The sequence below is a fragment of the Vombatus ursinus genome, unplaced genomic scaffold, assembly GCF_900497805.2.
Source record: "Vombatus ursinus unplaced genomic scaffold, bare-nosed wombat genome assembly UNPS02000749.1, whole genome shotgun sequence".
NCBI lineage: Eukaryota > Metazoa > Chordata > Mammalia > Diprotodontia > Vombatidae > Vombatus > Vombatus ursinus.
Genome location: NW_020940527.1, coordinates 20,611,775 through 20,632,037, shown reverse-complemented (window position 1 = coordinate 20,632,037; position 20,263 = coordinate 20,611,775). Strand labels below are relative to the sequence as shown.

The following is a 20,263-nucleotide window of genomic DNA, read 5'->3' as shown; positions in this document are numbered from 1 at the left end:
TTTATTCTTTGATTTATAGTCACTATATTTATTTAGTCCTTCTTTAGTGTCTATATTTTTTTTTAATAAATTAAAGCTTCTAAAGGTATCTATTTTGAGTTCCCTCTTCTAAATAGTTTCTGTCTTAACAGATCACTGCTGCCTTCCCATATGTAGTGTGGGGGGGGTGAGGGGTTGTTGTTGCCCCTTATTTTTAGAAATAAGAATTCTTGCAGTTGACAGATACAATTAAAAAAAAAAATGTTAAACAGCTACTAAGTGTCCTGAACTATACTAAATGCTGGAGACACAAATAAAAAGAGTCCCTGCCCACAAGGAACTTCTTCCAATCTAATGGGGGAGATAATACAAAAAAGGAAGCTGAAAAGGGAGGAGAGAATGTTGTTGTGGAGTCTAAGCAGAGCTGCTGCTGAGAAATGGAGGCAGCGAGGTCTCCATAAAAGAAAGCTTGGGGAAGAGTTTAGTGCTTCACCTCCAGCCCTTCAACCAGAAAGGAGAGGCAACTGAGGGCCAGTGAGGGCACTGGGTATCAAAACCTTTGTGGTGATGAGATTTCACGTGATCAGCTTACACTGGAGGGGCTACATGTTGTCCCTCAGAGTCCAAGTCAAGCAGAACTGCTGATGGAAAATGAAGTAGAGAGAACAGAATAGAGAAGTATTGTCCCATGGCAGGAACTTTCCATGTTCCTGATTGTGTAGTTCATCATTATCCTTTGACCTCTTCATGATAAATTTCCCCCCATTCACTACGAAATTTCCTGAGTGCATACTTTCATACTCTTTGGGGCACCAGATACACCCAGGAACCGAGTACCCTTCTTCTGAAGCAGGATTAGAAGGATCAAATCTAAGCACCAAAATCCTGCAGAACGTACCTATTGCAAGGTCATCATCTCCACTTAGAGAATATTCTCTTCTCCAATGGGAATGTTCTTCAGTAGGCCTACCTCCTACTACTAAAACAAGGTTTCTCACATTTCACTCCCTTCTTTTATCTTCTCACCCATTCACCTGTAGGCTCTCTCCTTCCTGAGATTATTTTCCCTTCCATGTTATCCTTTGACTTGGTTAAGGTACATTCACTCCTGTCATCCTTCCCTTTCCCATTTTATGTGTGCCCTCTCATTCTGCAAGTTAATCCTCTCCAAAACACTGATTCCCATGTAGGCAGAGTGTTATGGGGTTTAGTCTATGATGTTTCACGTCTGCTTCTCCACCATCTCTTCTAAATGACTTCTACTTTTACTTTTTGTCTCCCTGTGTACTTTTAGAAAAAAAGACATTTCCCCAACTAATGGTCAAAAGATATGAACAGGCTGTTTTTAGATGAAGAAATTAAAGCTATCTATAGTCATATGAAAAAAATGCTCTAAATCACTAATGATTAGAGAAATGCAAATTAAAACAACTCTGAGGTACCACATCACACTTGTCAGATTGGTTAACATGAAAAAACATGAAAATAATAAATGTTAGAGAAGTTATGGGAAAACTGGAACACTAATGCAGTGTTAGTGCAGTTGTGAACAGATTCAACCAACCATTCTGGAGAGCAATTTGGAACTATGCCCAAAGGGCAATCAAACAAACGGCAATACCATTATTAGGTCTGTACCTCAAAGAGATCATAAAAAAGGAAGAAGGACCCACGTGTACAAAAATATTTATAGCAGCTCTTTTTGTGGTGGCCAAGAATTGGAAATTGAGGGGATGCCCATCAATTGGGGAATGGCTGAACAAGTTGTGGTATATGAATGTAATGGAATACTATTGTGCTATAAGAAATGATGAACAGGAAGACTTCAGAAAAATCTGGAAAGACTTACAACTGATGCTGAGTGAAGTGAGCAGAACCAGGAGAACACTGTACACAGTAACAGCCACACTGTGCAACAACTAACTTTCATAAACTTGGCTCTTCTCAGCAATGCAAGGATTTAAGACAATTCCAAAAGACTCGTGATGGAAAATGCTATCCACGTCCAGAGAAAGAACTATGGAGTCTGAATGCAAATTGAAGCATACTATTTTCATTTTTTTTCCCACCCAATTCATCTTTCACAACATGACTAATGTGGAAATGTTTAACATGATTGTACATGTATAACCTATATCAGATTACTTGCTGTCTTGGGGAGGAGGGAGGGAAGGAGAAAAATTTAGAACTGAAAATCTTTTGAAAATGAATGCTGAAAACTATCTTCACAAGTAATTGGAAAAAAATAAAATACTATTAAGGAAAAAAAGAGAAATATATTAACGTTCTCTCTGTTGTTCTTTTGTTGTTATATTTGTTTTCCTTTCTTGAATTTCTGTTGTCTAGGGTGTTTGAAAAGCAAATAGATTTTTCAGGTCTAGTTTTCATTGTAGGAATGTATAGAATGCCTCTTTTTATTGATGACAATCTTTTGTCACTAATAGTCAGGCTCTTCAGAATACATTATTCCATTCCCTCTTGGGATTTCTCATGGATATAGAATAATCTTGTGTTATTCAAATTTTCTTTCCTTTATATCTTTATCACTTACAGAATTTCTTGTTTGTAGATGGAATTGTTAAACTTAATCACGATGTGTATTTGAGTTTGCACCATAAGACTTTTTTCCCCTGGAGGTAAACTGTGAATATTTTGGACTGGCACTTTGCTTTCTGTATTCAAATAGTCTGGGATGTTTTCTTGTATTATTTCTCGCATTACAGTGTTCAGGTTTTGGGACTGTCATATTCTTCTGGGAAACATACAGTGTTCATTAGAGAGATACATAATCCTTAAGTGGTTTCCATGCAGTTTATCTTTAAGATTAGAATGTTTCACTTGTAAGATGTTTTATTTTAAAGCTACTGCTTTTAGTTTCTCTTCTTCCACATTGTGCTTCACTTCTATATTTGCAATAACATTCAGTTATTCTCGTTTGTTTCTTTCATGAAGTTTGACACTATAGTTACAAGTTTGTCTTTTTTGGCTGATTATTTCTTCTGTGCAGACCATAAATTCTGCTATTACAATTCTTATTTCTGTTTTAAATTATTCAAGAACATCTTGTGGTTCCATGAGGTGTTAGGAATCCACAGTGTCCTCTGCCTTTAGGTACTAATTTTCCTTTATCTTCCAATAATATTCATAGCTATCTGGACCCTTTAAAGCCAATTCTGAGACCCTATTCCATTCTGTTACTAATATCTTCTTTCTTGGTTTATTTGCTTATGTTCAAAATCTTTAACTGAGTTTTTTTTCATCTGAAAACCAAGGTAACCTTTACTGCTCATTTTCTGATTCCTCCCTCTGGTTTCCTTAGGGGCTGGACCTCAAAACTGTCTTAGCCTCTTCCCACCCTGGGCAATTAACATTCTTAACCTGAAAGTAGCATCTTTATAATTCTTACCTTGTCCCCCCCACCAAAAAAAAAAAAAAAAAAAAAAAAAAAAAAGTAAAGGCCTATGGCAATCAAGCAGTACTTAACCACTTGGCTACAGTGTGGCATGTGATGGGGAGTATTCTGGACATTTAGAATGCTGCTTGATTGTTTAAAATGCCCTTGCTGTCTATTCAAGTGACTTCTGAGGTTACCAAAAAATGGTCCCAAATGGATGCCAGCCTACTTTCCTTCAGGCTTAGTGCAGCACCAGTCAGTCATATAGCATTTATTAAATGCCTACCATGCTCTAGACACTGTGCTAAGTGCTGGTGCCCTGCCCCAGTTTCCTCTGTTCTTCAGTTCTCTGGCTGAGCTCTGCTGCAGGGCAGTGCTGTGCTGCCATACTAGTCAGAGCAAGCTTCTGGGTTGTTTTTTTTTTTTTTTTTTTTTTTGCTTTTCCTTTCACTGAGAGGAAGAAGAGAACAGCTGAAGTCTATTGCAAGCCTGAGGGGTTGGCTTGAACTGCCTTGTCAAAATGTGGTGGCTGTTGGGGAAGAAGGTGTTAAATAAGCCTTTAGAATTAAGGATTAGCCTTCTCTACCGTTTGCCCCTGGAGACAGTTTGTTTTCTCTCTCTGTTTTATCTCCTGTACATAATTTCTACTTGTAAAAGGTCCTCAGGATTGGAGAAAGTGTCTAGTCCTTCATCTTGCTGGTAGGAAGACCCAGAAGTGAGCTCATGTTTTTAATACTTCAAGTAAGATGCTTAAAAAGATGACTTCTAAATCTGTACCCCTTATAAGCCAATTACCTGTATCTATACCAAATAGAATTCTAACCCTATATCTCGAAATACCCATTGGATAGTTCCACATTAAATGTCTCCTCAAACTAAATACATTTAAAATGAACCTCTTCATCCTTTTTCAGAAAACTAGCCCTTTTTCAATATTCTCATTTTTGTTCATGGCACAATCACTCTATCACACCACTCTGGCTTAGAAACTCAACATTACCTTTTATTTCACTTACGTCACCTCCATCATCCATGTATTGTCAATCAGACATCACATTCATTCATTCATTTATTCCCTCCAGAGAACCTAAATTCTAAAGAATATTTCTGAACCTGAAATTAGCATCTCTCAAATCCTTACCTTTACACCTGAAGTAGAACATAACAATCAAGCAGCCCCCCAAATGTTCAGGAATGCTTCCCATCACACATCACACTATGGTCAACTGGTTAACTACCGCTTGATTACCATAGGCCTTTAGTAATTTTTTTTTTTGGTCGGGGCGGACAAGGTAAGAATTGTAAAGATGCTACTTTCAGATTAAGAACAATTGTTTTGAACTAAGATTACCTTGAGGAGGAAAACATTCTGAACCTTAAAATATTCTACCTCTGTGCCTTTGCTAATCTAGTTCCCGTTTTTTAGAATGACCTCTCTTGAACTTTTTTACCTATTGGATTCCTACCTGGGCATTAAAGGCCAACTCAAATGCTACTTTCTCTGAAAGCCTTCCCCGATCCCCCCAGTCAGGGCTTCTCTGCTGTCAATAGTTTGCTTTGAATGGAGCTGGGTATATGTATCATTATCATCTAATTAGACTGTAAGCTCTTTGAAAGTAGGGACCATGTGTACCTAAATTTTATATCTTCTCTGGTGACTAACAAAGTGCTCTAAATAAATGCTTAACAAGTATTTATGATAAACACACTGTGAATCATTGGTGTATTACATAGAAAAAATGAAACAGCATGGCTATTCATATCTATGAAAGGCTCACCTCAATTAACAAAAGATTCTAAGAAAATGTGGAAGATGGGACGGGAAACAAGGTGTCAAAGAGGCCAAAAAAAAAACAAGAACAGAGAATAACAGTGGCAAGTGTGGAAGGCTAAGGCCAGGCCCAGGAGCTAGCACTTCAAGGGGGGAAGTTCCTAGGCTGCAATGTGGATCCAGTTTCAAAAGGGGAATCCCCAGCATGAAGAGCAGAAAAGATTACAAGTCACTGGGGGTTGGGAGATGCTGATGGACAGTGGCCCCTGCAACAGAAGCAGCAACAACATAAAAGTTTCTTTATTTCATGCTATTAGGAGGGCTTTTCACTGATCATAAGGTATCTGGAAGTACTCTCCTGACCCATGTAAAACCATCTATTGCAGCAGGGGCACTGGGCTGCCTTAGAAGTTTCTTCCACACTGATTACAGGGAAGGGGAGCAGGAAGAGAAACAAGAAGGGATTAGAGTTAAACAAAACCAGCACCAGGATTGTCAACATATACCCTTGCATTCTATTCAACAATTTATCCTAATAAGCTAAATAAACCTATTCTTATATATATCTTGCTTGTACCACCATCATGTGTGCCATCAATGCCTGGAGAACAGCATGAGAGCAGTGACAATGGTTGGAGAGGGGTCAGTATGGGCAGGACATACTGACTACTGAGGTGAGAGCCTACAAAGGAAAAGCAACAAGCACAGAGAAGACACGGGGAGAAAGTGGTAGAGATCAGTAGCACGTGACATGTGGCAAGAGTGAAGAAAGCCAAGTGATGGGGAGGGGAAGCAGATATCTGTGATGAAAATAAATAATGTGTGAAGGTTTAAGATAGCGCTACTCTGCACATGTGTGCTTTCAAAGTTATGTATAGGAGAAAAAACATTTGCTCTACTTATGAGTATTATGTACTTAAAGGGTTAACCCTTAGCTAAGCAGAACAACTCATTCTTGGAGAGTTCCCAATAACCTGGGTTTTATTGTATTTCTTAATGCTGCTGTAGCTAAACGAATATTAAGTCACCATGTCCAAAAAAAGAAATTGTAGAAAGTATCCCATTACCACCAGAACACTTCCTAATACAACAAAGAAACAAAAACAAAACTCAGTAAAACAGAGATGTCCCAGATGCACCTTAAAGAGTGATTCTATTCACATTAGTTAATCCTACATATAATTACCACCAGTTCATCTTAGCCAGCAGTGACTTAACTACAAAGTAAATTTTAGAAAAGCTAGGGAAGTGTCAGAAGAAAATGATTCAGTGAAAAACACTCTGCTATAATTGTTGTCTAGTGGAAAAAAAAACTTATTTAATTTCCGAATAAGCTGTCCTATTTCCCAATTTGAAAACCCAGCAAAAATATTTTTAAAAAACCCCAACATTTCAGTTTAATTTAATGTAACTTTCTAAATATGAAAGATCCTTAACAAATCCCCCCCAAAAGGATGGGAACTGGATTTAAAAGTACAAAGCAGACAGAAACAAAGAATCCTTGTCTTACTTTCAAGTTCCCCTTTGTAAGATAACGCCAATGGCTTAGTCTTCAAGTACCTACTATTTTTTTTTAAATTAAACTATATTCGAGTTGTCAAGACACATTTCCAAGAACTGTATTTAACGCTGGGTATACAAAGAAAGGCAAAAGATAATCCTCACTCTCAAGGAGTTCACAGTCTAACGGGGAAGACAACATGCAAATGACTATGTCCAAACAAGATAGAGATAAGATAAATTGGAAATAATCTCAAGGGGAAAGCATTGGCATTAAAGGGGAACTGGAACATCTTGAAGAACATAGGTCTTTTAGTAGGGACCTAAACGAAGCCAGGAAGCAGAGAAGAGGAGACAGAGAATTCCTGGCATAGAGAACATCTACTGAAAATATAGTCAGAAGATGGAGTGTTGTAAGCAACAGCAAAGATGCCAGTGTCACTAGGTCAAAGAATATGGGGAAGGGAGTGTCAGAAGACTAGAAAGGGAGAAGGTTAGGTTGCGAAGAGCTTTAAAAGCTAAACAGAGGATTTTGTATTCGATCCTTAAAGTAATAGAGAACTGTTCATGTTTATTAAATATAGGGGAAACATGGCTAGGTCAACATTTTAGGAAGCATAATTTGACAGTTGAGTGGAGGATGGACTACAGTAGGGAGAGACCTGAGAAAGGGAGCCTAACTAGTAGGCAATTATAACAGTCCAGGTTTGAGTTGACAAGGGCCTTCAATGGAGTGGTAGCTGTATCAGAGGAGAGAAGGGGATATATACAAGAGATGTTAAGGAAGTAGAATCAAGAGGATTTGGCAAAGAGAGTGGATGTGGGAGGGGGTGTGAGAGAGGGTAAGGAATGGAAGATGATATGTAGATTTCAAGCCTGGATGACTGAAACTATGACGGGTGTCCCACAGTTTCAGGGAAGTTAGCATGAAGGGAAGAATTGGGGGAAGGGAGCAAAGAGGAGAAATGAGTTTAGTTTTGGACAGACTGAATTTATGACGTCTATGGGACATCTATTTCAAGATGTCCAATAGGCAGATATGTAAGAATGGAGGCTAGCAGAGGCCAGATAATTAGATATGAGAATCATCTGCTTACATATCATAACTCAATCCATGGGAGCTGATGAGGTCACCAAGTGAAATAGTGCAGAGGGAGAAGAGAGGTAAGCCCAAAAGAGAGTCTTAAGGGACACCCACAGTTAATAGGCTTGACCTGTATGAAGATCCAGTAAGGGAGACAGAGGAGGGTTCAGAGAGGGAGGCAGAGAACCAGAAGACAGTAATGTCATGAAAATTTAGAGAAGATAGTATCAAGGAGAAGAGAGTGATCAACAGTGTCAAAAACTATACAGAGGTCAAAGAAGGAAGAGGAATGAGAAAAGGACATTATGCGTGGCAATTAAAAGTAACTATGGAAAGCAGTTTCAGTTGAATGATGAGTTAGGAGGCCAGATTGTAGACAGCCATCAAGGAGGTTAGCCATAAGGAGAGCCAAGATTTAGGATAACTATCAGAAAAGTGAGGAATTTTTGAAACTGGGGGAGACACATGTGGGAGCAGGTAGCAAGGAAGCATCTGGTAGGCAGGAAGAAAGTGAAGTTTACTGAGATTGGGATTGACAGAAGAGTTAATCCATTGAAGAAGACAGGGTAGAATGGGATCACATATGCATGTAGAAATGTTTGCCTTGGCAAGAAGGGTTACTTCTTCATGTGAGAGAGGGATGGAGGACATAGTGGGGGAAGGGAGAGGCACCTGAGGGATGTGAGATGATGAAGGGAGAAAAGGGAGTTTTAGGCAAATGGTCTCAATTTTTTTCAGAGAAATATGAGGTAAAGTTCTCAGCTAGGAACCTATAAAGTGGAGCAACAAAGGACAGACAATATAAAGCTGTTATTCTGGCGCCTGCTCCTACTGACCCTATACACATTCTCAAAACTGTATCTCCATAAGTGGCCAAAGTCGTTAGAACAAAGTTTAGGAAGATGACTATGTAAGTACTTTGAATTCTGGATTCCAACCCTCATTACTCAACTATTATTGCTCTCTCCAAAATTACCAATAATTTCTTAATTGTCACAGCTGATAGTCTTTTGTCAGTTTTAATCCTTCTTGACCAATCTGCTTCATTTGATACAAATGGCCATTGTTTCTCCCTGGATATGCTCTCCTTTCCGGGTTTACATGATACTGATCTCTCCTGACTTACCTCTTACCTGTACAACTGCTCTTCAGTCTTCTTTGGTAGATCATCATATACTTCACATTCCCTATCTGTGGGTGTTTCCCAAGATTCTGGTCCTGGGCCATCCTACAACCTGTTGCCAAAGTAATTTTCCTTAAGTATAGGTCTGTCCCTCTATATTCTCTCTTCTTCTGGAAATCCTATCAACTGCCATGGACTTAACCTTCATCTCTATGTGAATGACTCAGAAATTCATACATATAACTCCAATATATCCATGAGTTTCAATCCCAGACATCTTAAACTCAACATATCTAAAAAACTGAACTCATTATTTTTCCCCCTCAACCAGGAGTTCTTAACTCTAAGGAGTCGATGGATATATTTCATAAGAATCTGTGATCTTGGAAAATTTAAAAACTATATATCTATTTTTCACTAATTTCTAGATGAAATTTACAATTTTCACCAATTATGAACTTAAAAACATGCTTCTCAAAAGGGGTCCATAGACGTCACCAAACTTCCAAAGGGGAACATGACAGAAAAAAAAGATTAAGAACCTCTACCCCAAAACCTTCTCAGGTTCATAATTTTGATATCTTGGATTTCTCATTCTCCCTCATTACAGATATCCAATCAGTTGCCCAATCTTGTCATTTCTACCATTACAATTTCTCTCACATCTGACCCCTACTTTCCACTTGCACAGTGACCACACTAGTTCCAGTTCTCATTGCCCCAAGGCTGGATTAATGCAAAAACTTCTTAATTGGTCTCCTCACCTCAAGTCTTTCCAGATTATATATATTGCTGCCAAAGTATTTTCCTGGTCTCTGTCACTCCCCTACCCAATCAACTTCAGTAACTTTCTACTGTCTCTAAAATGACATATGATCTCCTCTATGTAGCTTCTGAATATTCTATTCCTACACAATCTGGCCCCAATTTATATTTCCAGTTTTATTAAATGTCAATTCCCTTCTTGAACTCTGTAATCTAACTATACTGGCCATCTCTCTGTCCTTCGCACATGACACCCCACCTCCCATCACCATGCCTTTATATTGACTGTCCCATATGCCTAAGATATGCTACTTCCTCAGTTCCACACCAGAGTTCCTCAGACACGATCTTCTGTATGAGGTCTTTCCTCATCTCCCTAACTGCTAGTGTCCTACCTCCCAAGCTACCTTGTAATTAACTACTCTGTATATATTTGCATTAACTTTGTATTTATCCTCTTTATATTTTTGTATGAATTTGTTGTCTCCTCCATTCGAATGTAAGCTTCTGGTAATTAGGGATTGTTTCATTCTCTGTACTTGCATTTCCAGTCTAGAATAAATACAGTAGGCACTTAATAAGTACTTTGTTTAAAGAAGCTTAGAAGCACAATAAACCAAATAATACGAGGAATATAAAGAAAGAATTATGCTCATTTTCATTATTATAAATCTATTATTACTTTCTGATATTTGTCTTCATTTCACCATTCTCAAATTCCTAAAGATAAACTTAATTCTGGAATACTACAATAGGGTAATTAAGTTAGACTTCACTCTACTCATAATCTTTCTGATATTACAGACTTAAATAACATCCTCTTTCTATCTTCATCTTTTGAAACAAATGATGTCAAATCTTTCTGATCTGTTTTTCAATGGTCAAAGGTGTCTATTCTTTTTAATCTCTTTTTTTGAACTTTGTCTATTTTACTGTATTTTGCTTTAGATATATAATGTAACTAAGCATGGCGATAGTATAATTTTATGAAAAGATGGAATAACAGCTTCTGTTTTAGTTCCTATGATCTTTTTATACTAGTCAGCATTTTGTTGGTTTTTGTTCCAGCATCACACTGGGCTGATGTTTACAAAGAAATTTATGATGACTCTACAGTATCTCTCCTTAGCCAAACATGATAAATCAGCGTCTTTAATCCTAAAATCATAGCTTGGATTTTTCTTTAACTGGACCTCTTATTTCACTGGTGTTGGGAACTGTCCAATGAAACTATCTCTACCAATGCTGATGGCACCAAATCTGTACCCTGGAGTCTCAGAGGTGCCTGAGATGCCCAGGGTCACCTGCTCAGGGTGACATAGAGTGAGCCAGATGTACCATTGGAATCGAGATCTTCCCAACACTGAGGCTGGCTTTCTATCCTCTATGCTTTACTACCTTTCAACTTGAGTAACTTTTCCCTAAATGTATCATCAGAGACTTGTTCATAATGAAATCATCAGTCACTTTTCTGCCCACTAACATTCTCAAAAGATCTTTTGATAATTTATCTTCATTGGACTGGCATTTTGAGTTTAATGTAATCTAAAACCTGAGTTTTGGATGATGCCATTACTGTAATGTACTTTCTTTTTGCTCTTTTAAAGTTTTCAAATAGAAAAGCTTCTATTTCTCTTAGCAGCTCATCCTTTCCTAGTAAGAAAGGTTTTGGGCGATGCCAATGTGTTAGTGGAGGAAAAGTAAGGCTAAAAGTCATAGGATGCCTTGCCTCACAGATCACATAAGTCTGAAGACTATATTGAGCTTCCTCCAATTGCTTAATATTTTTTTGAAAATAAGTTAATCCACTCTTCTGAAGCATAAAACATTGCATAGAATATCCCTTAGGAATTTAACAAAATTGAAGCAGCTAGGGTGGCACAGTGGATAGAGCTCTGGCCTTGAAGTCAGGAGGAACTGAGTTCAAATGTGACCCCAGACACTTGACTCTTACTAGCTCATGTGACCCTGGGCAAGTCACTTAACCCTGATTGCCTCAGCAAAAAGGAAAAAAAATTAACAAAATCAATTACTGATAGTCTGTGTGCGAGCTTAAGTGTATCACCTGCAGCTAAAGTAGACAAAGACCTCTTATTACTCTATCAGAAGCAGCAATAACTTTACCATTTCCCTAAGTCAACGCCTCCCTCCCCTGCCCAATCCTTAGTGTTCAATCTTTCCAGTGTGTAGATTCTAAAGAGAAAAGTCCACTTTGGTAAGGCAGCTGAGCAGATCATACTGCCTACTGCTTCAAGTCATTATCAAAGGGCTAATACATAAGTTAATGTCTCTCACAGAACAGACAACAGCTGTCTCCATCTCCAGACATCCCTTACTCTTGGCAAGGGGATCAGGAAATAGGCTCCTAAGCTAATATCTCGATTCTAGAGTAGCAGAGTTCCCTGGAAATAAGATGTTAGCTACAGCAACTAAATTGGAAAATAGATGAATATTCTTTATCTCTATACTGGATAAAGTGAAGAACAGAGTTTACTTAGATTTATTTATTCCCCTTAATTCTATAGATCAGTGATTGGCTGTGGTTGACTATACTTTGAGAAGATTTATCTACTTTTTTTTTGTTTTGTTTTGGTGAGGCAATTGGGGTTAAGTGACTTGCCCAGAGTCACACAGCTAGTGAGTGTTACGTGTCTGAGTCCAGATTTGAAATCTGGTCCTCCTGACTCCAGGGCCGGTGCTCTATCCACTGGGCCATCTAGCTGCCCCTATTTTTTTTTTAACATTGGTTTTAAAAATATTTTGTATTTCAAATTCTTTCCCTACAGCCTCTTCCCCACTCATTGAGAAAGCAAGCAATGTGACATTACACATGTGAAGTCATACAAATGTTTCCATATTAGCCCTATTGCCAAAAAAAAAAAAAAAAAAAAGGAAAAAGAAAGAAAAATAAAGAAGGTGAAAAAAGTATGCTTCAGACTACACTCAGAGTTCATCAGTTTTCTCTCTGCAGGTGGATAGCATCTTTCATCATGGGTCCTTTGGAACTGTCTTAGATAACTGTCTTGATCAGAGTAGCTAAGTTTTTCACACTTGGTCATTGTTACAATATTGCTGTTACTGTGTACAAAGTTCTCATTCTGGTCAATTCACTTTGCATCAGCTTACACAAGTCCTACCAGGTTTTAATGAAGCCATCCTATTTGTCATTTCTTATAGCAATCATATACCACAACTTGTTCAACCATTGCCACAACAAAAAGAGTTGCTATAAATATTTTTATACATATAGGTCCTTTTCCCTTTTCTTTGAATTGAGAAGTTATTTGTACCAAATCTGGGCATTACAGAATAGGTCTTCCCACACTGGAAATATTCAACCTTTCCTACAAATTTTAAAGAGTCAATTACCACTTCAGGCATATTATTCTCAGCAGAATTGTGAATGGGTGATATCTTTCTTATGTCAAGTGAAAGGTGGATGAGAAGCAAGACAACTGTGTCTACAAAACCTTCTACATTAAAGTAGGTTCCCAGGGAGAATAACTCTGCCCATATGAAAAGGGGTCTTTAGAACTCCATAAGAGTTAATGCACGGATGTGCCTTGGTTTGAGGTTTGAAGTTATGGGTTGGTGGAGGTTTTTTTCCCCTTCCAACACTGCAAGCTCTATCTTGGTAAGCCCGAAGGCTACTTAACCCTCTATAATTCTGGTGATGTAGCTCACTGGTGATGATCTGAAGTACCTCTGTAGGATTGGACACTGAAACCCGAGTTGGATTTCTAGAGCGTTCTCGGTCCAAAAAAGGCTTCATTTTGCGGATGAGGTTCTGTCCTTATCCTCGCTTCCAGAATCATGCTGCTGACACACTGGGGGCAAGTAAGGAAATGAAATCCATAAGTAAACCAACCCAAGGCTTTCACTTGGGAGAAGAATGGGGTGTTCTACTTGGAGTAGACTGGGCTAAAGTAGTCCGTCTATCTTGTTTTGTCATCTCGTCATTTTGCAACCTTAATTTATGGACTGCCTCTGACACACAAAGCAACTTTGATTCTGTTGTGGTGATGTCTTTATGAGAAGTGTATCTGGCATCCCTCAGTCCTGACTGCTGCTCAAAATGCTGACAATTTACTTGGCCATTGCCACCACGACCTTTCTCATATGGTCACTGGAAGCTGAGGGGGTTATGGTAGGAGAACAGAGTTTCTGTACTCTAGAGTACTAGTTTCTCCTTCCTCCACCTTGGAAAGCTGCTGGTACTTCTAATCTGAGATGGTTGCATTTTCCCACAGGACCTTATCACACAAGTCAAACAAAGAAGTCATCAGTGTGGGATCTTCTAGGACACCGTCATTAACAGAATGTCCAATGGTGCATTCCACTTGTCAGTGACATCTTGCCTAGAAGTCCACCTGGCTGTGCTCAAAAGGAGGCACATTTGGCTCTCTGTATACCATGAAAGACTATGATTCAAGTGTTTCTCTACATAGAAATCTCAAACTCTGATTTCCACAATGAAAGTCTATGTAAGTTACACAGCTAAAACAAAGATGTCAAAAGGGAATATCCAACAGCTGATGATGTCATGGGCAAGGGGTTCCAAAGCAAATCCCATGCAAAGAATAAACTGCCTGCTTGGCCTCCATGGGGTGATGAAAGAGGGAGGAAGGTAGCATCTGCAAGCCCAAGGCAATGGAAGGGATATGAAGTGGAAAATAAAAAGGTTCCAGGCCCCCCCACCATTCCATAAGCACAGAGGTACTAGGCGGACTTAGGCCAGGGCACAGGTGGCTCCAAGACCCAACTGGACCTCAGCAGAGAGAGGAAGAAGAAAGCACTGTAATGAACTTTCCACTGGGCTTCCTTTAAAGCTCAGCTCAGGTGAACCTCATACAAAGACTTTTTGGATCTAGCTGTCAGTGGTCTCTCCTTCCTTAAATTATCTTGTATAAACTTATCTGTAACAGACAGAAGCTCCTTAAGGGTGAGGACAATTTTTGGCTTGTCTTTGAATCGTGGAGTGCCTAGAATAGAGCCTTAACACAGCAGGCACTTAATTGCCAGGGCAGCTAGGTGGCACAGTGGATAGAGTGCCAGGTCTGCAATAAGGAAGACCTGAGTTCAAATCCAACCTCAGACACTCCCTAGCTACATGAACCTGGGCAAGTCACTTAACCTTGCTCAGTTCAGTTTCTTCATCTGTAAAATGAGTTGGAGAAGGAAATAGCAAACTCAGTAACCTTGCCACGAGAACCTCAAAAAATGAAGTCAGGCGGAGTCAAACATGACTGAAACAACTGAACAACAACTTAATTGCCTAATGAATACATGCCATAATACTCAGAAACACTGATACTGGAAAGTGGATAGGACACATATGTTAGTGACAGTAAATTAAGATTGAAGTTTTGAAGTAAGAATATTAAAGAATACAAGAACACAACTGAAATAACGAAATAAAACTTCCTCCATATTTGCTGTGGCATGTACCAGAGGGATTAGATTGAACAGTTTCCTGTTTCTTCAATTATCAGCAGTAAGAATTTTGGACTAACAGAGCTAAAAATGTATATGCTCCTTTCATACGTACATGGCCTAGAAGAACAATGACACAAAAAAACACATCTACCCTAGCAAAAAGTTTACATGTGTAGCCACAGACCACTAGTGTAAATATTATCTGAATGAACAAAAAAAGGGTAAAATTTGTTTTTTTTTTTAACTTTAACTTCATTTGGAAATTAAGATCTGTAACAATGTTGATCTTTTGTTTATACATAACATCAATTAATAGCAAAACATCACTGATTAGATTAAATAAGAATTCCAAATAATTTAATAGTCTTTTGATGTTTGACAGTCTAGGTGAGAGTGTAGTACAGTTCCTTGCTTCTGATTAGAACAGGGTTAAAAAGTATTATATGAATCAATGACAGTAAATAGTTTAAATATTAAATGTATATATAATAACTTTCTACTAATTCCACAGGTAAGACTTTAGTAACATCAAACAGATGGAACACAGCAGAAACTTGGAGGTAAAGTGTTATAAAACCATCACACTTCATTTTGTAGGAAATGCATGATGACAAAATATATGAATAATATGATAAAATAAGGTATCAAAGTAGCAGGAAACACTAAGAGCATCAAGAATTGACAGCTGATAGAAAGAAGAGATAGAACTATAAAAGCATAAATAAATCTGAGCCTATGGCTTTAAAATCAGAGAAACAGAGCTCAAACCCCATTTCAATGATTCCTACCTGTATAACCTTGGGCAAATCACAAAATGTCTTTAGGCCCCAGTTTCCTCATCTGTAAAATGAAGGAGCTGAACTACTAGATGATCTCGGAAGGCTAGATCTTTGATATCAAATCACCCAAATTCGTAACCTCGTAGTTGCCACTGATTTTTTTTTTTTTGCCCCTCATCCAAAACAGCCAATCTGTTGTGAAGTCTTATTGCTTGAGTATACACAGTAATTTGTGGCTGAGCTTTTCTTTATATTCTCCCTATAACCACCGTAATTTGAAACATTTATCTCTTCTCATTTAGCCTATCAGTTGAACATCCAGTATTCTAGTCTCCAGCCTATTTCAGTTATCATGAATAGTTTTGATAGTGTCACTCAGTTACTTAAATATCTTTAGTGGCTCTTCAAGGCCAACCAAAACCAATTTAAGTTCTGGAACCTGCTATTAAAGAGCCCTGATAATCTAGTCCTACCTCATCCTTATATAACTTTCCCTCAATGTATTCCATTTTTTATACTGTCCTTTATTCTTATCTCTAAGGCTCTGCTGAGACCTTCCCCCCAAACTTAGAAGACTCCTCTCTGGCCAATTTCTGTCAGTTAAAGTAATTCCCTTCCTTCAAGGCCCATCTCAGATGTTCCTTCCTGCATGAGTCCACTCCTACTTAGGTGTAACATCTCAGTCACTGACAAAATTGGCAAAGGAGATAGCAGGGATACATGTATATCAGTCAATTAATGTTTGATGATAGAAATGATAATAATCACCAAGTAACAACATTTAAAGAACTAGCCTTTTGATGATTTACAAAAGAATGTCTTCTCTTTTGATCTCATTTATAAGAATTTCATTACATGACATATATTGCTTTTACGACAAGAATCTTTGTTTTGTCTTCAGTTATGAAAAGTTTGCAACAAAACTTACTCAAAGTTTGCTTTCTATTTAAATGACCAACCGCCCCTTCATTTTGGATTGCCTAAGTAACCATATTACCGTTTCACATGTAGTTTTCCTTCATGAGCTTGGTATCTCAAACAGTCACTGATCCCACAATCATTCAGATTCAAATCATTCAGTTATTTTCAATTCCTGTAAATAAAAATTAAACAAGATTGAGTGGTTATAAAATATTAAAATGTTTTTAAAATAATGCTTTGTTTAAGCCAGCCACTAAAAATTGCCAAGAAAAGCCTCACGTTTAGCAAAATCATCTGAAAAAAATCTATCCTAAGTCAATTTCTAATGCCAGTGACCAATGAATTATAAGGGTTTAAATATCATATACTGATGTTTCATTTCTCTGCCTTGTGAGGATATTTTTGAAACCATTCCTTCAGTAGTCAGATTATGGTCACTTCAGATCTCAACAGAAAAACTAAATAAACATAAGAAATGCCATTCTTCCTCATATTTCTAAGGTGGTTCCCTTTTTTCTAACCACTGAAATTCAGAGTTATGAGAGAGAACATCTTATTAATTCAATATTAGAGCAGACCTAGTGTGCCACAATTTAACTCAGAGAATAAATATCATCTACTGCATATAAGTAAAGTACAGATGGAGTAAGGCAATTAAGAACTATAATAATATTAACATATTAGTACTTTAACTCCTTTGGTATTCATTTTGTAATCACTGAAAACTCATTAAAAACTTATTTTCAATCTAATAAATTCACACAAAAACAGATCAAAACAAATAACTTGGAATTTATGAAGTACTATAATAATTAAAAGGTACCTTATCCCAACCAGACTCCAAGGAAAACTAATTAGATTTATATAGAAGCAGAATGAACTGCCTTAGGAGGTCCTAAGTTCCCTTTGAGGGATTGTATTGGGAGAAGAGGAAAGGAGGAGGCAGAAAAGGGTAAATTATATCACATGAAGAGGTACAAGGACCTAACACAGTAGAGGGAAAGAAGGAGAGAGATGAGCATTGTTTGAACCTTACTCTCACCAGATTTGGCTCAAAAAGGGAATTAAGTACTCAGGTGTAGAAATCTAACTCGCTCTATAGGACGTAGGAGGGGAAAGGGGAAAGAAAAGGGAGGGGGGCTGACAGAAGGGAGGGAAGAAGTAGTAAGGGAAAAGGGGAAGAAAAGGGAGGTGGCTGACAGAAGCGAGAGCAGACTGAGGGAGGTGGTGGTCAAAAGCAAAACACTTGTGAGGAAAGAAAGGAGAAAGAAAAGCATAAACGGGGAAAATAGGATGGAGAGAAAGACACAGATAGTAATCAAAAGTGTGAATGTGAATGGTAAGAACTCTCCCATAAAACAGAAGTGGATAGTAAAGTGGATTAAAAACCACAATCCTACAATATGTTGTTTACAAGAAGCACAGTTGAAGCAGAGGGATACACACAGAGTAAAGGTAAAAGGCTGGAGTAGAATATATTATGCTTCAGCTGAAGTAAAAAAAAAAAAAAGTGGGGGTAGCAATCCTGATCTCAGACAAAGCAAAAGCAAAAATAGTTCTAATTAAAAAAGATAAGCAAGGAAACTACAACCTGCTAAAAGGTACCACAGGCAATGAAGTAATATCATTACTAAACATATATGCACCAAGTGATATACCATCCAGATTCTTAGAGGAGAAGTTCAGAGAGTTATAGGAAGAAATAGACAGCAAAACTATACTAGTGGGGGACCTCAACCTTTCCCTCTCAAAACTAGATAAATCTAATCACAAAATAAACAAGAAAGAAATTAAGGAGACGAATAGAATTTTAGAAAAGTTAGATGTGGTAGACCTCTGGAGAAAACTGAATGAGAATAGAAAGGAATATATCTTTTGCTTGGTGGTACATGGCACCTACACAAAAAATGACCATGTATTAGGGCATAAAAACCTTACAATCCAATGCAGAAAGGCAGAAATATTAAATGCATCCTTTTCAGATCATATTGTAATAAAAATGACATGTAATAAAGGGTCATGGAAAGACAGACTAAAAATTAATTGGAAAGTAAATAATCCTAAAGAATGAGTGGGTCAAACAACAAATCATAGAAACAATCAATAACTTCACCCAAGAGAATGACAATAATGAGACAACATACCAAAACTTATGGGATGCAGCAAAAGCAGTTCTTAGAGGAAATTCTATACTTCTCAATGCTTACATGAATCAAATAGAGAAAGATGAAATCAATGAATTGGGCATGCAACTAAAAAAGCTAGAAAAAAAACAAATTAAAAATCCCCGATTAAATACTAATTAGAAATTCTGAAAATCAAAGGAGAGATTAATGATAGTGCAATTAAGAAAACTATTGAACTAATAAATAAAACTAAGAATTGGTTTTAAAAAAAACAAACCTATAAAATAAATAAGCCTTTGGTTAACTTAATTAAAAAAAAAAGAAAACCAAATTACCATTATCAAAAAGGAAAAGGGTGAATTCACCACCAATGAAGAGGAAATTAAAACAATAATTAGGAGCTATTTTGCTCAACTGTATGCCAATAAATTTGATAATCTTAGTGAAATGGATATTTACAAAAATATAAATTGCTCAGATTAACAGAAGAGGAAATAAAATTCTTAAATAACCCCATTTCAGAAAAAGAAATTAAAAAAAGCCATCAATGAACTCCCTATGAAAAAATCTCCAGGGCCACATGAATTTACAAGTGAATTCTATCAAATATTTAAAGAACAATTAATTCTAATACTACATAAACTATTCGAGAAAATAGACGAAGGAGTCCTACCAGATTCTTTTTATGATACAAATAGAGTGCTAATACCTAAACTGGGAAGAATCAAAATGGAGAATGAAAATTATACACCAATTTCCCTAATGAATATAGATGCAAAAATTTTCAACAGAATATTAGCAAAGAGATAACAGCAACTTATCTTGAAGAGAATACACTATGACCAGATAGGATTTATACCAGGAATACAGGGCTGGTTCAATAATAGGAAAACTATCAGTGTAATTAACTATATCAACAACAAAACTAACAGAAATCATATAATTACCTCAATAGATGGAGAAAAAGCTTTTGACAAAATACAACATCCATTCCTATTAAAAATACTAGAGAGCATAGGAATAAATGGAGTCTTCCTTAAAATGATAGGCAGCATCTATCTAAAACCACCAGCAAGCATTATATGTAATGGAGATAAGCTAGAAGCATTTCCAGTAAGATTGGGGGCGAAATGAAGATGTCCATTATGATCACTGTTATTCAATATTATACTAGAAGTGTTAGCTTTAGCAATAACAGTAAAAGAAATTGAAGAAATTAGAATAGGCAAAGAAAAAACACAGCTGTCACTCTTTGCAGATGACATGATGGTATACTTAGAGAATCCTAGAGAATCAAGTAAAAAAATTACTTGAAATAATAAACAAATTTATCAAAACTGCAGATATAAAATAAACCTACATAAATCATGGGCATTTCTTTATAT

At 37.2% G+C, this 20,263-nt stretch overlaps 1 protein-coding gene across 4 annotated transcripts in view; it reads right to left on the bottom strand.

Annotated features, from left to right (window-relative positions):
* MAPK8 (mitogen-activated protein kinase 8) overlaps positions 1–20,263 on the bottom strand; it is a 128,282-nt gene that overhangs the window by 49,974 nt on the left and 58,045 nt on the right. For 3 of the 4 annotated variants that reach the window (XM_027858159.1, XM_027858182.1, XM_027858169.1), the window contains exon 2: positions 16,829–16,924. The gene's annotated coding sequence lies outside the window, so the exon portion shown is untranslated. Of the gene's footprint in view, positions 1–13,319; positions 13,444–16,828; positions 16,925–20,263 lie in introns of all 4 variants that reach the window. The other variant, XM_027858174.1, reaches the window with a different exon arrangement.